Here is a 21,788-nt window from a genome sequence, read left to right as displayed (position 1 = left end):
ACCCACAAACTATATTGATGTAATTTCAAATCAAGTTATCATAAATCAAAAAGATAACCAGTAAATTTTATGATTCGTTCAACTAACGCTACTATAATGTAAAAGATATATATTCATAAAATAATAAATAAGATCAGGCAAAAGCTCAAATGTCTCTGTACCATCACCAATATAAATATTATTTATTTTTGTCATGAAAAATTAGAACTAAATATAACTTTCTATGACATGAAAAAATAGTGACAAAAAAAATCACAGAAATGGAGAACTTTTGATTGTCTTTTAACCATACTTGGACAATATCCATGTATCATGGATAAGTTCTTCTTGCTTCAATTTACAAATAATCTTTATCGATCTATTTTTTCTGATTTCAAATCTAAAGCACATAACACAAGTTTTTGAACACGAACACTTAAAATGTTATGCATGAAGCACCTATCGGCTACGATTTTGGATTACCACAATATTCATGGAAAAAAAGAAATTAGAATGATATTAACCGACATAATGAGTTGTTATAGCAGATGAATTCATTCTTGAGGTGCCTCAGACACAGTTGGTACAAACGCTAGTTTAGCAGCTGGTGGTAAAAGGGGAAAAAGTTTTTCTTGGCTTAGATGAATTTTCTAAATGGATCATAGAAATTGTTGGTTACCATTTTGATCCATGATAACTTAATCACCAATTACAAAAATGAAAGTTTTGAGGTTGATGCTCTCTAAAGTTTGATCATTTATATTTTCCTAGAAAGCAACTGGAAAATAAGTAGGAAAAAATTAAGGTAAACAATCCAAATTAAGCATGTAAACATTTAAAAGTGTTTAAAAAAAAATTCAATTTTCATTTTCATAATTTAGAGACACTAAGCTCAATCTCGAAATTCGCCATTTAAGACATATTATTTTCGAAGCTTCCTACAACTGTGTCGATATCTCAATTGTTATCACTGACGAAATGAGATTACATCCTGCTAGCTACAAAATAAATGGAGTACGAAGCAAGAAAATCTTCAAAAACCCAAAATATTCATACAAAAATAAGATTGTTAATGATATTTTATTTGGAAGGGGAGATGGGGAAGAGGGATGACTTATAAAGAACAATATCATAAAATATTGGAGAAAAAGAAAAGAGTAAAGCTAATGTTTGAATGGATAGGGAATTCCTAGGATGAGAACTAAGGGCCCGTTTGGATGGGCTTAATAAAAGCAGCTTTAAAAAAGTACTTTTGAAAGTGCTGAAACTTATTTTTAAAATAAGTAGTTATGTGTTTGGATAAAAGTGCTGAAGTTGCTATGCCAAACGTGAAAAGGGAAAAATGGAAGAAAGAGATGTTAGGGTTATGTTGTAATTTGGAGATTGTATAAAAATATTAAAGGCAAAAAGATAAAAATGTGGTCAAATTAAAACAGCTTATAAGCTAAAAAAAAAAAACACCTCTACCCCAGCTTTTGACTTTTGGCTTAAAATAAGTTTTTTTTAACTTAAAATAAGTTACTTTGAGTATTGCCAAACAGCCAAATAAGTCAAAAATCAGCTTTTAAGTCAGTTTGACCAGCTTTTAAGCTGAGCCAAACAGGCTCTAAGCATGGTTTATGTATGATATAGAGGAACTGAAGAGGGGAACCTGCCCATCCCCACGCATCCACACTCACTTATAATTTTGATGTATATAATTTTTTTTTGTTCTTTTAGGGTGAAAGAGTTGATATATATAAAATATAAAAGATATATAAAAAATAATCTCCAGTAATTATATGTAAGATATTACTCAAAGTTATCTAAAATTTAATATTACTCACAAAAAGATAACTTAAACAGTGAATTAGAGATCAGTTAAGAAAGGAAATTTATAACTTTAATTTATGTTATATCCTTTGACTTTGCAATCATATCTAAATTTTTAACAATAATTATAATAATTATTATTTAGTGAAAGATTTGTTTGGTTTAGCATGATCTAATCACATAGAAGGTTTCACAAACTCTGATAAAGTAGTAGCAAATGCTACAACTTCTTCATAATTTCAGATGCTGTAATATTTTTCAAAATAAAAGCAACACGTGCTTGCTAACACCCAATTTTTATCATCCATAATTTAATTAACTATTTGAGTTAATTCATTAGCAAATAATGTTGGAATAATTTTCTTACAAAAATAAAAATAATTGCAAAATCATTTCACGGAAATTATTCTTTTTAAAGAATAAATTTGTATCTTTATTATATATGATAGAAAGAATTAAAAATATCTACCTTTATAAATATTTGAGAAATTATTTTATCAAAATAAATTAAGTTACAATTAAAAATTTGTATAGTTAGTCTTTTATTTGAAAATTCTTTTATATCAAGATAACTATTTTATATTATTTCAGTTGAGAGGCGCATTAACTTTATTTAAATCATTATGTCTTATCAAATTTGAATTAATTTCGAGTAAGGTTAACTTTGATAAAATATTCAAAAGGAGTCAGTTCCCTTTAACCATTTCGGATCCACTCTTCTTCCACCAAATCAGAACAAAACTAAATTCTTGACTCATATTTCCTCCAAACCTTACTCCAAAGCCTAATCTCTCTCTCTATTCATCTTCTCCATGCCGTAAAAAACATTTCTTTTACAATCACGATCCAACATCTCAAGTCATGATGACACCTTCAGAATTCCACCAATGGGTAAGTTAAAAATATATCCTAGAACGAAGAGTAATTGTCTATGCAAAAGCAAATAACAAATGTAGGAAGTAAAGGAGGGAAGGAGAAGCAAGATGAAAATAAAACACCTCCAAGACATGGTATCATTCATTAGAGCTACTTATAATATTAACAAAAAAATAAATAAATGCAAATGTACAAAACCTTTTTATGACATAATAAAGACTAGTGCAGTCATAACAGAAATACAAGAACAACTATGAAAGCCATGAGCTCACTAAACGTCTCTTATCCAGAGATGATTCGCATGAGGTACATTAACAGCGAGAGCTTAAACTAGATTGTTATGGTGTAAAAGTTTAGTATGTGTACGGAACACGTGGTACTCAACAAGCATAGAGAGATTGAGCTTCTAAGATAACTAAAGCATAAAAAGCAGATAGAAAAAGAAGATACACTACAAGCAACTATAGAAGAGGTAAGTTTGATAAAGGTATATGTTACACCCCTAAACTACGTGAACTAACAAAGTGGAGGCATGAAAAGGATTTGGGCATTGGTCTTGGCATGTATGCGGGCAAAACAGTGCAACAAGGTTCAAGGTGCTTGGGCGTTGGCAAGACAGCTTAGATCTGCAGGGCATACTTGTGGGTGGAAGTCGTCGGCAAGATAAGAGACTGTGTTGGCTTGACAAGGCAAGGTTGTGGGCTTGACAATGTCAAGACAATGACATTTACAAGAGTTGCTGAAATAAAACTATTTGTTGGAAACTAGCTGAAATATTCGAAGTGTTGGAAGTAGGGTGAAATATTCTAAATGTTGGAAAGTAGTCTGAAATATTCTAAATGATGGAATGTTGTAATTTAGGTTAGATTTGAATTCGAAATGTATTTTATTTGTTAGAAATATAGTTGTTGGAAACTTAGTTTAAATTTTGTACTGACAAGTGTTCGACACATGTTAATTGTAACTGCCTTGTGCAATAATTTTAAAAAGGTGAAAATTTATCTAAGGCAGACACAGGATGTTCTGGACTTAGATTAATTTGTGAAGCCTTCCTTGTATTTATTTTGATGATTAATAAAGGTTGCGAAGTGTTTCTGTATAGTGTTTGTTCACCATTTTGGTTTACTGCATTAAGTATTTTTATACTGAGGTTAGTAAACGCTTGCAGACTACCTAGGAGTGGTATTAAAGAAAAAAATCGACCCTCTATCAATTGGTATCAGAGTGCCCAGTTGGACGATGGTGAAGAAAGCTGAACTATGTAAATTGTCACACATAATTGAAGCTTTCGTAGGGATCACTGATGAAAATTGGGCAGACCCAACGTTTGTGGATCTTTGGACACAAATCATTGATTTGAGACTAGATTCTGCAAATGTTCAAGGTGATGACATTGGTGTGTATCGAAAAGATTTCGACGGAAAACTTGTAGTGATCTTGAATTTTAGTGATACAACGATACTACAATTGGAGGGACTGTAGAAGGAAAATGAGAACCTTCGATTGATGCAGGATTTGATGGACAAGTTGAGCAAGGCATGCTAGTTCACTAAACTTGATCTCAGGGCAGGTTATTGGAATGTTAGAGTAGCAGAAGGTTATGAAGCAAAGACTACGTGTGTAACTAGATATGGTTCGTATGAATTCCTTGTAATGCCATTCGGGCTAACTAATGCTCCGGCTAAGTTTTGTAACTTAGTGAATGATAAATCGTTTGACTATCTTGATGATTTTTTGGGTGTCTATTTGGATGATGTTGTTATCTATAGTAGAACTTTGGAAGAACATGTTCATCACCTATGTTTGGTTCTGTCTTAATTGAGAAAATATACACTTAATGTAAAGATGGAAAAGTATTAATTTGCTCAACAAGATAAAAATTTTTTGGTGAATCTTGTTTGTAAAAGCCAAGTTAGAATGGATCCTAAGAAAGTGCAGGCCATTGTTGATTGGCAGGCACCACGTAGTGTTAAGGATTTGAGATCGTTTCTTGGGTTGGCTAACTATTACGGGAATTTCATTGGTGGTTATTCAAAAAGAGCAGCGGCTTTGACTGATTTGTTAAAGAAAGATACTAAGTGGGTGTGGTCTAAACGATGTCAAGAAGCTTTTCAAAATTTAATAGAAACTATTGCGACTGAACCTATAGTTAAACTTCTTGGTTTTGAGTTACCATTTGAAGTATACAATGATGCATCTGATTAAGCTATTGGAGGTGTGCTAGTGCAGGAAGGTTATCATGTGGTCTTTCAAAAGTCAAAAATTGAACGATGCAGAACAAAGATATTCGACTCATGAAAAAGAAATGGTTGCTTTTGTACATTGCCTGCAGGTTTTGAGAGTCTATATGCTTGGAACTCGATTTAAGGTGCGAACTGACGATGTTGCTAATACATTTTGCAAGATTCAGAAAAAGTTGAGTCCTAAAGAGGAATGGTGGTAGGAATTTCTGGCTTAGTATGACTTTGTGTGGGAACATAAGCCGGGGAAACACAACCAATTTGCTGATGCATTGAGTCGAAAAGAGTTATTTTTTGTTGCGTATTCAATTTTGAAAATTGAGACTGATTTCTTTAGTAGAATCAGGTTGTGTGCTGCTAATGATTCATTATATGTTAAATGAATGGTCCAAGTTCAAGATGGGACAATGAGACAATATTTGATCGAGGATGATCTGCTCCATTTTAGAGTGGGGAGAATCATTGTACCAAATCAGGGTGGACTGCACAAAGACTTGATGAAGGAAGCACATGATACGGCTTGGGCTGTCCATACAGGTATTCAAAGGATGTTAGACCTATTGTCCCATGTTTATTTATGGCCAAATATGGAATATGATATAGAGATGCAAGTGAAGACTTGTCACGGCCGGAGTCTAGACCCCAGAACAGACCAGCGTTGTTGACCTCTTAAAGGTCACAGACAAGCCTACATACGTCATTCTTACTTCATCTAGATTAATTTTAGCAGAAAGTTTGAAACTTTTTGTTTCCTAACATGCTTATTAAACATTCTATTATATGTATAATTGTTTAGCATCAACTATCTAACATTAAGATCATCAAATGAAAGAACTAGTTCATAACTACACTAAATGTGTACTTGCCAAAACGGCACCAATACAATGTCTGAAATGAAATGGGAAATGAAACACTAGTGAAACATGCTCCACTAGCTAAAGCCTACATCTAAGATAGATAATAATAGTAGACAACCTCGAAAGCATGAGGGTCTACCAAGTCCAGATGAAAGCTCCACGTCCGGATAGCTGCAACGTCAACCTGTAAGCTCTAGCATCCACCTGTGCCTGTACCTAAAAATATAGAGTTGTAAGGAATTAGTACACACTTGTACTAAGTATGGGTATATGCAAGCACACACTAAGGACATGCATGAGAAAGGATAGATCTTTCCTAACAACATTATTATGGAAAGTCAAGTCAGTGGACTTGCCAAATTGAGATTAGCAAAGTTAGTGAACTATCCAAATTTGGATTAGGAAGTCAGTGAGCTTTCCAAATTTGGATTAGGAAAGTCGAGCCATGAGAGTAACATGCATCATGGACTTGACATTAAGACTTTCCAAAATGAGGGCTCAACATAGGGACCTCAACTAGGAAGTCTTCATTAGAAAACACAGAGTCTGCTTCATTCATTCATGCGTACTTCATTTCATTTCGTTCATAGGCTAGTGTGAACACCAGATATACCTAGGATGTAGTTTAAGACTGTCATCGGGTTTGCTGTGCGATGATCAAGAATAACCTAGTGTCATTACTTGAGTCTAGCTCACCTCTTAACTATCCTATCCTGACACCTTCGGTGTCGTTCATTTCATTATTTTCATCATTTGAGGCTGGCCTCATTTATTCATAGGGAACTTTAACTTTAACCAACATAGATCATGTGAGCCTCATTAAATCCAGTGTCTCCCCCACACCGAAAAGAGGTGGAATCACCAGCCAAAGTGACCCAAAACATACTAGCGTACATGGGAATTTAACCCCGACAGATCCCTATATTGAAAGTATAGGATCGAAGACTAGGAGATATAAGGAGACCCATACTCGGCATGCCGAACAGTATCATCTCATGAGAGTTACGTGAACCTCCTCCCTTCCCGCTAGAAGGCATCACCGTTCATAGCTAGACTATCGGTGCTCAGTATAAAGTTTCATTTCATTCAACTCATACGTCTTGGAAGCTGGCTTCTAGTATGAGGATATCATAGCTCAATAGATGATTTCTCATCTCATCATTAGTATTAAGTGTGTTAATCTCAATATGTTCATTAGAGTGTTCATAGAGACTGGTCGCTTCATTAACTTTACACTCTCATAGGTGAGTACGTTTTGGTAACATTTACTTAGGCTCATTTGAGATTGCTATCATCTTTTACATTAGCCTCATTTCATGTTGTCGCAACATTCATAAACATTAGCGCATTTGCTCTTCATAATTACTCACCCCTTTTACGTGAATGTTCATTTCATAATATGTCAATGCACTTGGCCATTTGTGTGTTTCACACTCTTACTTAACCCTTCTAGGGTTTCATCGTTTCATTGTTCATTTTATCATTTCATTGTTCATTTCGTCATATGGCAATGCACTTGGCCATTTAGTTTATCTTACACTCGTACTTAACCCTTCTAGGCTTTCATCATTTCATTACATACATCTTAGGTTTACTTGTTTTTAATCGTATGCTAGACTTATGGGTCTATACACACAAGCCATGAGGCTTCATTCATAGTTTTTTAAGTGACTCATATCTTCCTAAGATTATGTAGTACAAGACTTATATATCTTATATGTATGCCAAGATCTCGATTTCGATCTAAGTAGGTGGCATTATTCTTGAACATTTAATCACATATGATTTATGTATCAATACGGAAATTTGGGCAAGGGAACCCAAGTTCGAACCCCTTGGACAATACTTACATTTTTCCTTGACTTTATTTTTAGTCTTCATGACATTGGGACCCTAGATCGAGCCCCAACATCACCATTCTATAATTATTTTTCTCCTTGGATTCTTCTCTTATTTGTCTGAAGGGTTGTGGGATCGAACCCCCACAAAGCCTTTTATTTTTCATTTAAAATTTAATTCCTCTTGTTCAATTTCGCATAGACCATGAGGTTGTGGGATCAAACCCCCACAGCCTCTCTTTAATTAATCTTTAATTCTCTAGGGACTATGAGGTTGTGGGTTCGAACCCCCACAGCCTCCTTATTTTATTTTTATTTAAAGTTTGACTTAGCTATGCATTGGCAGTGAGGTTGTGGGATCGAGCCCCCACAGCCTCACTTTGTTTTCTTTTTATATCTCCCTTTCTCCTTTACAACCTTGAGGTTATGGGTTCGATTCCCACGCCTCACACTTTCTTTCTTTCCTTTCATTCACTACCTGGAGGTCGTGGGTTCGATTCCCACGCCTCCCATTTTGTATATTTAATTTGTTGCTCTCTCCTTTCTCAACCAGTAGACCACATTTCGAATCCCCCAGACCCTTTTTCTTTTTCTTTTTCTTTTTCTTGCGAAATTAAGATTCCACACGTGTGAGGTCACAGGTTCGAATCCTGGTGGCCTCACCCCTTCAAAATTAATTAATTTTTCCAGATTTCATCACTAAACTTTAGCCTAAACCAAACTTATATTTTTTTTGGCTTGAAATTAATAATTTTCTCAACTTATTTACATCAATATTTCCACTTAAAAACTTAGGACAATTCATGGATCGTTTAACACTTTTTTAGGGGGGGTATTTCAAAGAGTCGTTTAGCCAAAATGTTGACACTCAAATCAGCCCTATTTTCATTTTAATGAACATTACGATTACATAGATTTATGTACGTTAAATTACAACCAAATCATTATTAAACTTGAAGTCTTAAATTCGGCCCCATTCAAGTACATCCATAGTAACATTCTTTTGCACATGCACACACTTGCACAAACATTCAATACATGGTTGCTTATCATAGATTTCAAGTACACACCATAATCATATTAATAACGAAACATTACATACACCTAAAGATACCAGCAATCATACCAAACCTACGATTAATTGGGTGCTAGTGACAGGGACATGCAAGAGGGGAAACAATCCTAGTTTTCGAATAAATAATATGAACCTTAAGGGGTCTCTTGGGAAAGGGACTAAGAGATAAGAAAACCCATACCTTATTTTGACGTTCAAACCTTGAAGTTTTTGCCCAAACCCTCTCAAAAACTCACGTCCAAGCCCAGTTTTCAACACAAAACTTTCGACAGGAAAACCTCTCTTTGCCTAACGTGTTCCCTTAGCTTGTTTTCTTATATTTTCGTGTGAGTTCTTAAAGTGTGAAGAATTTGGTTTATTTTTCTGCTTTTATTTTCGCAGAGAATTTTTTTATGAAAGAGGTAGAGAGATCGAGCGTGTTAATGGAGAGATAAACGTGAGAGAGAGTAGGAGTTATATTAGGCTTAGGAGTCCAGTTTAAGACTTAGTCAAATAAGGTTTTCTTAATTATTAAAAATCTGATTTTTAATTTATTTTAAATCAGTTAATGAATAATAATTATTAATTAATTGTGTTAATTCAATAGCATAAATAAAAATCACATTAATTCATTGCTTGCACCTAGGTCCGAACCTGGGTGAAGCAAGACCTCACTACAAGAGCTCAATTTTGGCTCTCTCTCCCCAAATTGCCCCTCCACATTATTAATTAAATAATTAATTATATATTTAGGGTAATTACGATATTAACCTTATCCTGGAAAAATACAATTTTACCCCTAGACCCTCAAAACCTAAGATTTCCTCTTTTTAAGTCAGGTAAAGATTCCTTCGAGTAAATCTTCGTATTTGAGATCCCTACATGGTTGGACCTAACGTTTCCTAGCTCAACTAACTCCCCAAATTAGTTGTCTTGGATGTAGCAAGGGTTCCGAAGTCTAGTTCTACGCGCATCAATCCGTGTGAACCCAGGTCTAATCATAGGCATTCTTGACACATTAAGTATCACTTAGTATATCCATTTTTTTAGGGTTGTTACAAGAGTTGCAATGTTTTTCACATGGACAAGACTGACCATAAAAAAGAAAGCTCGTTTATTGAAGCCCCTGCCTATTCCTTAAAGGCTTTGGTTGTTGGTAAGCATGGATTTTATATATGGTTTTTCTAAGGTAGATGGCAAAGCATCTATAATGGCGGTGGTAGACAGGTTCTCTAAACATCATGTTTTCATTCGTGCACATGAATTATGTTCATCTGAGATTGCTGCTGATTTGTTCTATAAGTATGTGGTTAAATACTTTGGTGTTTCATCTGATATTGTGAGTGATAGAGATACAAGGTTCACAAGCAATTTTGGGACAACATTGTTCAATAGAATGGGAACTGAGTTGAAATTATCTACTGCAAATCACCCACAAATAAATGGACAAAGGGAAAGGACTAATCATTTAATTGAGTAAAACTTGAGGCACTATGTAACAACAAGTCAACGGAACTGGGTTGCTTTGTTAGACACTATGCAATTTTTGTATAATCTGCACAAGTCGTCTACGACAGAGATGAGACCTTTTGAATTATTTTTAGGCAAAAAACCTCTGACACCATTGGATGTTGCTCAGTCTATGAACTAGAAGAAGTGTCCAACAGTGTACAATGTCGCAAGGAACACACTAGAAATGTTTTATTAAGCAAAAGACAGCTTGCAAAAAGCTCAACGACGCATGAAGAAGTATATTGATCAACATCGTCGTTCAGTACAGTTCAGTGTGGATGACAAAGTGTTGATTAATGTTACACCTCAGATATGGAAACATATTGTAAGCAAAATAAGAAATCGGTGTGTGATTCCTAAATATGATGTCCCATTTGAAGTGGTAAAACGAGTGGGTGAAGTTTCTTATAGAATGAATCTGCCTGAAAGGTTGAAAATATATCACACCTTCCATGTTAGCTTTCAGAAACCTTACTTTACAGATTCAAATGATCTGGATAGGAACAGGTCAAAAAGGCCTCCTCTATAAGTTCCTACAGAGTTTGATGTGGAGATAGGACAGATCCTTGATCACTGGGTTATGGGCAAAAGTAAGAAATATACAAAGACATAATTCTTGATTCATTAGAAAGTCAAGAGTGCAGCTGATGGAGTTTTGGATAAAGCAAAGGACGTCTGGTAGTTCGATGATTAAATCGGTGATTATCTCAAAACAGTCTCAAAGAGAGCCTCGAGTTCAAGTAGTGCGGGTGGTCTGTTAGGCCTGTAAACTGTGTGAACTAAAAACGTGCATGCATGTCAAGGATTTTAGGATTAGTCTTGGCATGTATGTGGGTAAAACAGTGCAAAAAGATTCAAGGTGATTGGGCGTTGGCAAGGTAGTTTGGACGTGCAAGTCTTACGTGTGGGCAAAAGTCGCGGCAAGATAAGACAATGTGTTGGCTTGACAAGGCAAGGTTGTGGGCTTGACGATGGCAAGGCAAAGGCATTTCGAAGAGTTGCTGAAATAAAACTAAGTGTTGGATACTAGCTGAAATATTCAAAATGTTGGAAGTAGGCTGAAATATTCTAAATGTTGGAAAGTAGGCTCAAATATTCTAAGTATTGGAATATTGTAAATTCGGTTAGAATATATTTGAATTCGAAATATATTCTATCTTTTAGAAATATATCTATTGGAAACTTAATTTATGTTCTATAATGACAAGTGTTGGACATATGACAATTGTACCTGCCTATGTGGTTGTCGTAACTACCTTGTGTAGTAATTTTTAAAAGGTGGAATTTCGTCAGATAGAGGATGTTCTGGCCGTAGATTAATATGTGAAGTCTTCCTTTTATTGATTTTCATAATTAATACAGGTTGGGAAGAGTTCCTTTAAAGTGTTTATTCACTGTTTTTGTTTACTACCTTTAAGAATATTTATAATTAGTAAAATTCGTGCAAGTGTGAGGCTGAAGTTTGTAAACGTTTGCAGAGTAACCTGATAGCCTAACCACAACAAGCTTCTACACGAAATTAAATAAAGAAAAATATCAGCCCTCTTTCAGTATCGAAGGACAAGAGGATAGATTTTATTCGATACAAGTAACAGAAGTGATGGAATATACGTAGAGAAACTAACCTGATAGCCTAACCACAACAAGCTTATACACGAAATTAACTAAATGAAGGTATATTAGGTGAACATACCTTGAAATAGTAGCCATGAATATGAATATGCCACACTACTGCTTGCTATGATAAGTTCCATTTCTCAAAATAACAATGAGAGAATAAACACTTTGGGCGAGCTTGTTTTTTGTTCCAGTATTGATCTATCTCAGAATATCCATGGATTAGCATTGCTAACTTTAGGTGAACTTGGTCCACGATTGGTCTATGTTGTCTAGGTTTTGAAAAAATCTAAAGGAACAATTACAATGTTGGTACACAAGAAAAAAATGTCACTACCAAACAATCGAGTTGTTAGGCATTGGAAATTTGCACAATTTACCTCAAAGTATGGTTTTCTGAGTTGGAGGATCTAGTCATTAAATCGTAGTATTCCGCTGGATACAACTCTTAATTTTAAAAAAACATGTGTTCAATGTATTGCATATGTAGAAACAGATATAATCATCATGCTTTGCAAGGAAAAGGATGTATGAAACACAAGTTGATTAGGACACAATTTTTGTTTCTCTATGTTAACTTATATATCATAGATGTTAAGAAGTCCCATATCTGTAGAGAGATTGGAAATTTGTCTCATTATATGGAGTTAGGCTCATGACTGAATTTAATATGTAAAGTAAATCCCGTTGTTGCATTCGTTAATCATATAGCAGGTATTTCTACAAGAGCTCATGCATATGCAATGAAAAATTAACCCGTAATTGAGAGTTTAGCTTGTACCATACTTATCACTTCCCATCAAGTTTAAACATATATAAGGTTCAATTTGCCACACAAATCACAGAAACTATACTTCAAGAGAGGTTACATAAAAATATCCGCAAGCTGCTCATGAGAAGAGATATATTGAACCTGGAGATCTTTTTCTTTACAAGATCTCGAATAAAGCAAAAATAGATCTCCATTTATTGGTGCGAGAGTTAAACACCGGGTTAGCGGTAACATATGTCACACATAAATTATCTCACCAAAAGAGTCGCACACAACTAGAAGAAAGACTGATTTCTTTAATAAAAAAAGAATCTACAGAATTTCACTGGTGGACGTAGCAAGAAAGAAATATTCAAAGGGAAAGTGTGGAGCTTACCAGATGGTAGATGGAAAACAAGACAAAGAGAGAGAAGGAGGAGGCGACAAATAGGAAGATGGAGCACTCCAGAGCACAATGATTATTTAATTAGGAAAGACAAGGTTTATTATATTGGACTAGCCGTTTGGGCATAGTTATGTTATGTAAAGACCAATTTTTCTTTTGCCTTATATCAATAAAATGTGGTCTTATCATGGACCAAAATTGAATTAAAAAAAGTCCTTGAAATTGGATAGAGTTCCGGTTTAGAAATAAAATACCTAGAGAAGAAGTGGATTTCAAATAACGTAAGATACACTTGTTGCCAATCTGTTTTAAAACATAATTAAAGATTTGAACAACTTTGCAGAAACACGAAGTAACCAAAGTTCAATGAATCAGTACGATCAAAAGAACATAAAATAATTCACAACAAGTAAAATCTCTAAACATTGCAGAATCTGGAAAAAGAAAAAAAGGAAAAGGCCAAGCCAACTGAATGCACAATGTCCCATTAAGGAAATTATTCCCCTTTAGTATCCAAGGTTTTATTTGTAAAATATCCTCCCAGGATAGAATGATATCAATCACTAGCGTATTGATACCAAAAATTCTGGTGTCAGCGAACCACTCAACAGCCGTAATGTCCATGAAGAAACTTTATGTCCAGAAGAATAAGAAGAGATCAGAAATATTTTGTAAGGAAAAATATGAAGAATCAATGTATTTATAGGCAAGACAAACTAGTTCTGAATGGTTTCAATCCTTTCAAAATCCACACAACCATTCATGAAAGATGCAACCTTTCAAACGGTCATGGTTGTTCCTAAAAGTTGCAACCTTTCAGAACAGTCACTGTCAATGACGGGAAATTCAAAATGAAAAATGGAAAAAAATTTAAATAAAATAGGTTGGGCGCTGATCCAAGTCGGGTCGGTCAATTAACTGAATAATTGAAATGTTTTGGTTAAATAACTAATTAATTGAAACGTTTTGGAAATTTAATTTAATTCATAAATAAATAAATAACTAAATGATTAAAACATATTTTTTCTAAAAAATAATCTCTCGATCATTTTCCAAAGCCAAAGCCAAAACCAAAGCCGAAGGCGAGCTGAGTGAGTGACAACGATAACGGCGCGAGGGGGGTCTCTTTTTTCAACCCTTTTAACAATTAATAGAAGTGTTTCTATATTTATAATCTCCTATTTTTCCTTCCACCTCCGTCTTTTCACTAAAGCATAAGAGGACATTTCAAGTTCTCAACTCTTCAAGTTCCCAATTTCCAAGTTCCTCTTCTTTTCCTCTTCCTTCCATTTCCCATTAACTCTTGCTAAATACCCAACGATCCCCCACATGAATGGAGAATGGTTATAACATGAATGCATGGGCAAGTGTGAACTTTACAAGCAATGATCAATTGCATATGGATAAGTAGGTTTCCCCTTGGACTTTCCAAAGTGAACATATGTCGAATATACTCGGTCAATCGGTGGATGTGATAAGTTTGAACCATCGAGATTTTATTTATACCTAGACAACCATCGAGATCTGATTTCTCGTCACGTACAATTCATAATATACATCAAACATCCCAACACTACGACATATTCCAATTAAGAATCACTTTCACCTACATTCTTTTCAAATGTAAAGCTTAAATCAATTGAAGTTTTGACAATATTGAAATTCAAGTATTTGAACTTATTCAGCACTATTTCAATAGGTGTTGTTATCATTCACAATATAATACTTATCTATTTTACACATAGGTTATTGATCTGCAGAACTAACCGTTGAACCTACACCAGCTTAATAATTAATATGCGTTTAAAATTACAGGAAAAACTGAAAATGGAAGAAATGACAAAATCACACGAACATGAGGCAGGTAGTTCACACACAAACAACTCAGAAGAAGTTCCCGATGATGGGGAAGTCACTTCTACAGGCAACAAAAGAGTTTATGAAAGTAACCTAAACAACAAACCCAGTTGCAACATAACATTCTCAACTACAAATATCTAAAACATGAGAAGCCTCATTATACAAAACAAAGAACCTATCATTGGACTAGCAAAAATAGAGTCAGAACTTGACATTCCAGATGACGAAGTGGCATGGCTATACAACACTTACCCAGAATCTAAGGTCAAGTCGTATAGTTTAACACAATATGGAAAATATATTTAATGGCCATTTTCAATACAAAATTGTAAAACCCAGATAGCCTTATATTGTCATCAATGTTTGAGTTGTATTACATTCTCCATGGTAAAGGAAAAATGAAAGAGAGAAATACACCGAGTGACTACAATGCAGAGGGATCTAAGACCCGAGATTCTCCGGAAGAAGATCAGGATGACGAACCAGATCCCATTTTGAAGAGAAGAGTTTCTACTAGAAAACACAAGAAGAAGAGAAGCATATGCATAGCGGATGACGAAGAAAACTTATATCCCACCAACACAAATGCCAAATAGAGAATTCTTCTAATTTAATGTAGCTACTATTAACTCACCAATGAAGTAGTTTGTATTAGGATGGTAATGATGTATGTACTAACTATATTAATGGCTTTGTCTAATAAGAATGTTAATTGATTATTGAATACAATTATGTTACTTGTATTTTTATACCGAATCTCAATTATCAATGTTTAGTACATGGTACATACTCTTCCTTGTGCCATTTAATGCATGAGTGGTAATGAATAGCCACTTGTACTTTGTCTCCTCAATCGCATAAGAAATATGACACTCAACCTGTGCACCGAGGATTTATAATTGGAGGATTAAAAAACATAGATCATTTCCCTACTTTAATGTAGCTCATATTAGTTCCTGAAGGAGTACTTTCATACAGCATCTGTATTGACGAAGGTTAGTAACTCTAATAATGGATTTGAATACTCAAAATTTTGACTATGTAGTTCTTGAATACAATAATGTTACTTCTGTTGTTATCTTAAATCACAATCAACAACGTTAAGCACATAGTACATACAATTTATTCAGCACTTAAAGGAGTCATTGGTAATGATTAGCCACCTGTACTTTGTCTTATGCATCAAACGAGAAATGTGACACTTGACCTATAGACTGAGGATTTCAAATAGTAGTACTAAAATGCATATTTGCATGCCAACTAATGCAATACAAACTTCAATGATTTTTTAGGACAAACTAACATAATATTTCTAATGTCTAAATTTTATAATCCTTGTGTTTTGTTCAGAGTGTGTTTGTGAATAGTTAGGGACTAACAGTCAAACTCTTTTAATGAGCATCTGCAGACCGTATGGTACTTTTTGATTTGGAGATTAATTGTTTCGTGGGAGAAAATGTAAATGATTTATCAGGCGCTAATATCATTCTCTCAATTTTCTGCTGTCTCCCAATCCTATGTGAATTATGATTTCTTTTACTTTAAAAACTGAAAGGCCACAATACACACATATCAGCAATGCTTGAAGAGTTGGTGACATAATAGATTCATAAAATTAATCATTGGTTGCAAACAGAAATACTGCAGAGGTACTATGATATCTCAAGTGAATGCATGATATATATCTATGATGATGGCATCTCATTTTAAAAGGAAAACGTTGTTCGTTCGGCAATTGATACTGATAGTATGCACAATTTTGATAACGTTTCTGTTAATGTGAAGCTTCGAGGTATTTGGATAGATTTATTTTGTGCTATATTATTAGGCGTCTCTTCACTTAGTGTTATAGCAATATCAAATTTTATAGGCATTGAACTTTCATTGTTCTGCATGAATATGATTTGTGTTTTGTCGATAAATGTAGCAGTGCATGAAATTGAGTTTCAATACTTGCAAACCAATTTTAGTTTACAGGTGCACTTATAAGATTCAGAGGCTGTCGATAGGCGCTCTCAAACCACCAACACCCACCACCTCCACCCCAAAAATTAAAAATTTCAGAACCCAAATACAAAAGGACAAAAAATATTGGTGTTGTTCACCATTTATTTTAACGCTAAACGGTACAAACTTTTGTGAAATTGAAAATTTTTAATATTCAATGGGAAAAAAGGGTGTGTACTTTGGCATAAACAGAAACTGCCGCATGTCAGTTAATTTAATGAATGTTACTTTTTCGAAAAATATATTAAAATTGCACGTCATATAGACACTATAATTGTAAATAGTACGAAACACCAAAAAGGTGTGTACGTCTAGAGTATGTCTCTCACTCATGTCGTATACTTCAATCAACTAAAATATAATAAAAACACAGTATACAATTACTTATCCCGATGAGAAATTTATTACAACCGCCTGCAATTACAACTACTACTCATATATCTGATCCATACTCTACAAAAGAAACATCCATGACTGTATTATCTCATTCATCCGCAACAACCACAACAGCAGCCCACTGAAATCAAGGTTGTGGCTAGAAATTAAATCCCTGTGTGCAAGGTACTGCAACTAACTCCCCACACTTTCGCAAAGTCTACCATACCACTATTGTATAACTCGTGGAAAGAGGACAACATTACATCGATACAGGTGGGGACAAGTACAGGTTAGCATACACTAATTAAATGTAGGTTGTGTTATGCTCAATATTGACCTATTTAGCACTAGGCATAATGGAAAAATACAAACCAATGAGCAACAATAGAGTACATAATATCAACACAAAAATAAGTATAATATCAATACAAACTATGTTTACTCATTTTGGTCGGTAGTCGTACACCAATGTCTTTACTAAATAAAATTTTATGCACAAATAACCTGCTTTCCACAATTGTGTGAAACAGGTGAAATGGAATTGATCACAGACATAGTAAAAGATTACAAAGACTTGCTAATATATTCACAAAGATTATATTGCTTCAACAACTACTACCGGATTAAGAGCTGCAAGATAGGATGTTGCAAAGCAGATTTGCAAGATTTCAAACCCAGACACACACTACTCAAAAGACAGAGGAAATAAACCAATGTAAAAGATTCAAGGGCTATTATGCGAAATTTAAGAGAAAGCTCACATTAATCAGCCAAAAATACAAATATCAACCAATTAAGAAAATACAACAGCTACTACACTTTGTGAGAAGCTTTACCAATTTGATGAATTTATCAAACTGCCCGCCAGGAGAAATGATCAGGAAATGAATGGTAAGCTGATACTGTTGGATATTACTATATACTCACAGCCCCACAATGTAAAACTGACCTATCTTTTTGGTAAATAACCATGTACAAGAGTTATCTATAGCAAGCCACCGGATACATCCACCTACAATAATTAACACCGTTGTTACACTACTCAAAAATGATAAAAATATCCAAACTTGTGATCAATAAATAGGGAAGAATACTTAGTGCAACATTGTGTTACAAAACCACTGCTTACAGACTACATGGACGTACTGATGTATACATTTATGATAAAACTTTTCACGTAACCATTGTCCAATGGAATCTCAATTGCAAGTAGGGGAAAGAGGAATAGGCTCAGTTTCCATGTATGAACAGATTGGCCACATCATTCTAATTAATGGACAAAATAAAAGTACGTCTCTTCTGCCTTGGAAAACACCCATGCACACATAACACATTATCAGGTGTACAACATTACTATTATTACATAAAACTACTTCAATTGATTGAAAACTAAATTATGTGGCTGATGAATACTCAACGCCTTACAAATTGGGACCTCCAACATATAATTATCAACATTGTGGCACCATTTTATGGTATGAGGCGCACAAAAGTAAAAATACGAGACAACCAAAATTCACATTTTATTGTATGGAAGGCCGAGTTGAGCAATCATTACTGTGTCAACCTCCAATCTACCTCAAAAATCAATTGGGCACAAACTCAGGCCAATAGGGTATAAGTTTTAGAAAGCATATTCGAATGTATAACTCCATGTTCACATTTGCGTCCATCGGAGGCCAAGTAGACAAAGCAATCAATCGTGGGAAAGGACCTTATGTATTCAGGATCCGTGGTAAAAATTTTCATCACATTGGATCGCTATTGCTAGACCTTGGTAAAAAAATGTAAGTTTAGGGTCGTGGGTCACCCATGTGGATTGACCCGACCCAATCAGACCCAAGAGATTATTTCTCTGATAAGAGATATGAATTACTTATACCTTATTTGAAAAAGAAGGGAGGAAACAGTTAATAAACTGAAAACTTCCCAACCCCTATAAATTCTTTTACAGAAGGAAAGAGAAAAAACAACGTAACAAATACAAAAACAACAGAAAACACAAACCAGAAGAAAATAAAATGAGAACTTTTTCTTTATGAAGATAGACATTTAGTTTGTGAATCAATATTTGATTTCTAGTTATTCAAAGCAGGACATTGGAGCAATCGACTTCCGCTACGAATAATAAGGTATACACAATTCTCTGTAAATCATACAAATGGAATCAGAGCAAAGTTATTTTGCTCTTTGATAAAATTGTTGTTTGTAATTTATTGTTATGAGATAGTTGTTAATAATATTTGTTGAATGCAGTGCAACAAGGCTCTTAATACAAAATAATTGTTACTTACTTGTTTGAAAACGTAGGAGAACAAATGTTGATTAAAATTTAGAACCCATTATTGTGTCTTTTGAATCAGATATGTTGTTTGAGCCCCAAAATTTTTTTATTTACTCTATTTCTTTCATGAATTTCCAAAGAAGTAGAAACAATTAATGTTGAAAATATTACTTAGAAAATAAAAATAAAGGGGTAAATAAGTTTTTTCTCTCTCCAACATATCCGAATGTAGTCCGGTGTTCTTCAGAAAAAAGAAAAAATATTATGCGTAGATTTTTTTATGATGTTTTTTTTGTTTTTCTTGATATGAGATATGACCTACTTATAGTAGAAAAAGGGCCAAAAAGTGGGTTGTCAAGTTTTTAAAATTTTTTAAAAAAACTTATTGGGTATGAAAAAATCTCTTTTTCCTTTATTTCCTTAAAAGTTTTTCCTTAAATAAATAGAAAAGGGTGTTAGTACTATTTTGTTCTTTAGTAAATAAAGACAAGATCAAGTACAATAACACTTTATTTTTTGAAGGAACATGTACCTTAAAGTAAATATTTATTCATATGAAAGAGTAGTCACTATTAATTTACTTACTATTAAAATTAATTTGCAGCAAGTTGTACAAATTTTTTTTATGAAAAAAAAAACATTACATATACTTGGATTTTATATATATATATATATATATATATATATATATATATATTATAAGTGGGAAGGTTTTGAGTTTAAAGTTGGATTACTAAAATGCCCTTCACTTATTTATTAAATTAGAAAGTCATTTACAAAATTTGAAAATTAAATAAATAATGATAGCAAAACAGTTTTTTTTTAATTAATGATCCTTTGAGTTTCTGCAGTTAAACTCATTCCAACCGCACTTAATGCTTTACACTAAATTCAATACTTAAGATTGAAGATAGATAGTCATAAGCTCCTTGATTACAATCCAAAAACGTTTCATGTCATATTTTTCTTAGTTATTGTTGATCAATGTTTATATAATTTTCTCCATCTTTTCATATTCTTTACATTACAAAATTCTATATAGGTACACAATACGTTTTCTTGCTCTCATCTTCCATTCATTCTCATTCTGCTAGAGATTCTTTTTTTCCAGGTATATCTATCCTTTTTATATATGTATGTGTGGTTTAAGCCTCAATCTTAGTATGTTTAGCAATATAGTGTTTGATATGAAAACGGAATGATTATTTTTAAATTAGAACTATTTATCCCAATTTCTTAAATTAATCTTTTGGTTCATATAATTAATTTTCATCTTATGGAAACAAAGATCAAAAGATATTCGAAAATGAGAATAATGTTCGTCAATTTTTTCTATTTTCATTAATACTATTGTATATTTTTTTTAAAAAAAGAAGAAGAATGCAATTCATATAAGCACAAAAGAAAAAGAATCTTATATTTGTGATTTCAGCAATGACTAGAATTGCATTTATTTCTTCTTCATGTCTTTGCTACTTTCGTCAAAGACTTTTACATCTGTTTATTATTTTTTCGAGTAGAAATTCATTGTAAACTATTTCAATAAATAAGTTGTTTGATCTGAAAAAATAATTAGCTATTCATAGACATATTTATACCATTTGAGATTAAATCATAACTAAAATTGTTAATTTTTGCATTTCTTATTATATAATTGAACTTTATAAAGACAAACTTAAAATAAAAATATTAAGGGACAAACGTGCAACGCACGTTCCTTACCTCTTACGCAAACTTGACATATGTTCTTTATTTAATAAAGAATGTTGACCAATTGTTTTGACTATATATTTTTATTAAATATGTGCATTAAAATTGATCTTGAAAAATTCGTTTAAATCCTTACGTTCCTCAAGAAGTTCCTTACCTCTTACGCAAACTTGACATATGTTGTCGCATCAAAATGATATTAACCATATTTTTGTTTTGTTCCCATTTAAGATATGGCTGAACGGTACATGCTCAAATTAAACCAAGTGGGTGTTTTAAAGTCGAGCAAAGGGACAAGGTAGAAGATTAAGTCACCGTAAGATATGTTTATGAGGGCGTGAAATCATACATATTAGTGTCCCGAGGACGACATAAAATATGTCAAGGAACCTAAGGATCATTCGATGGGAAAAAGAGAAAATTTAAAGAGTTTGAGTCATTGAATATGTTCCCTAATATGTCAGCACGTGATTTTATTCATATTTTTGAAAACAAAATAGGTTGAAATAGCGGAATATGAGGAACTTTCATATTGGAGAACCTTATCTTATTTAACAGACACTCTCTGTGAACCTTGGGGATCGAGTGACATATATCATGACATTTG

This window comes from Solanum pennellii, chromosome 3, assembly GCF_001406875.1.
Source record: "Solanum pennellii chromosome 3, SPENNV200".
In the NCBI taxonomy this organism is placed as follows: domain Eukaryota; kingdom Viridiplantae; phylum Streptophyta; class Magnoliopsida; order Solanales; family Solanaceae; genus Solanum; species Solanum pennellii.
The sequence above is the reverse complement of the archived record's forward strand: the minus strand, read 5'-3'. Positions refer to the sequence as shown.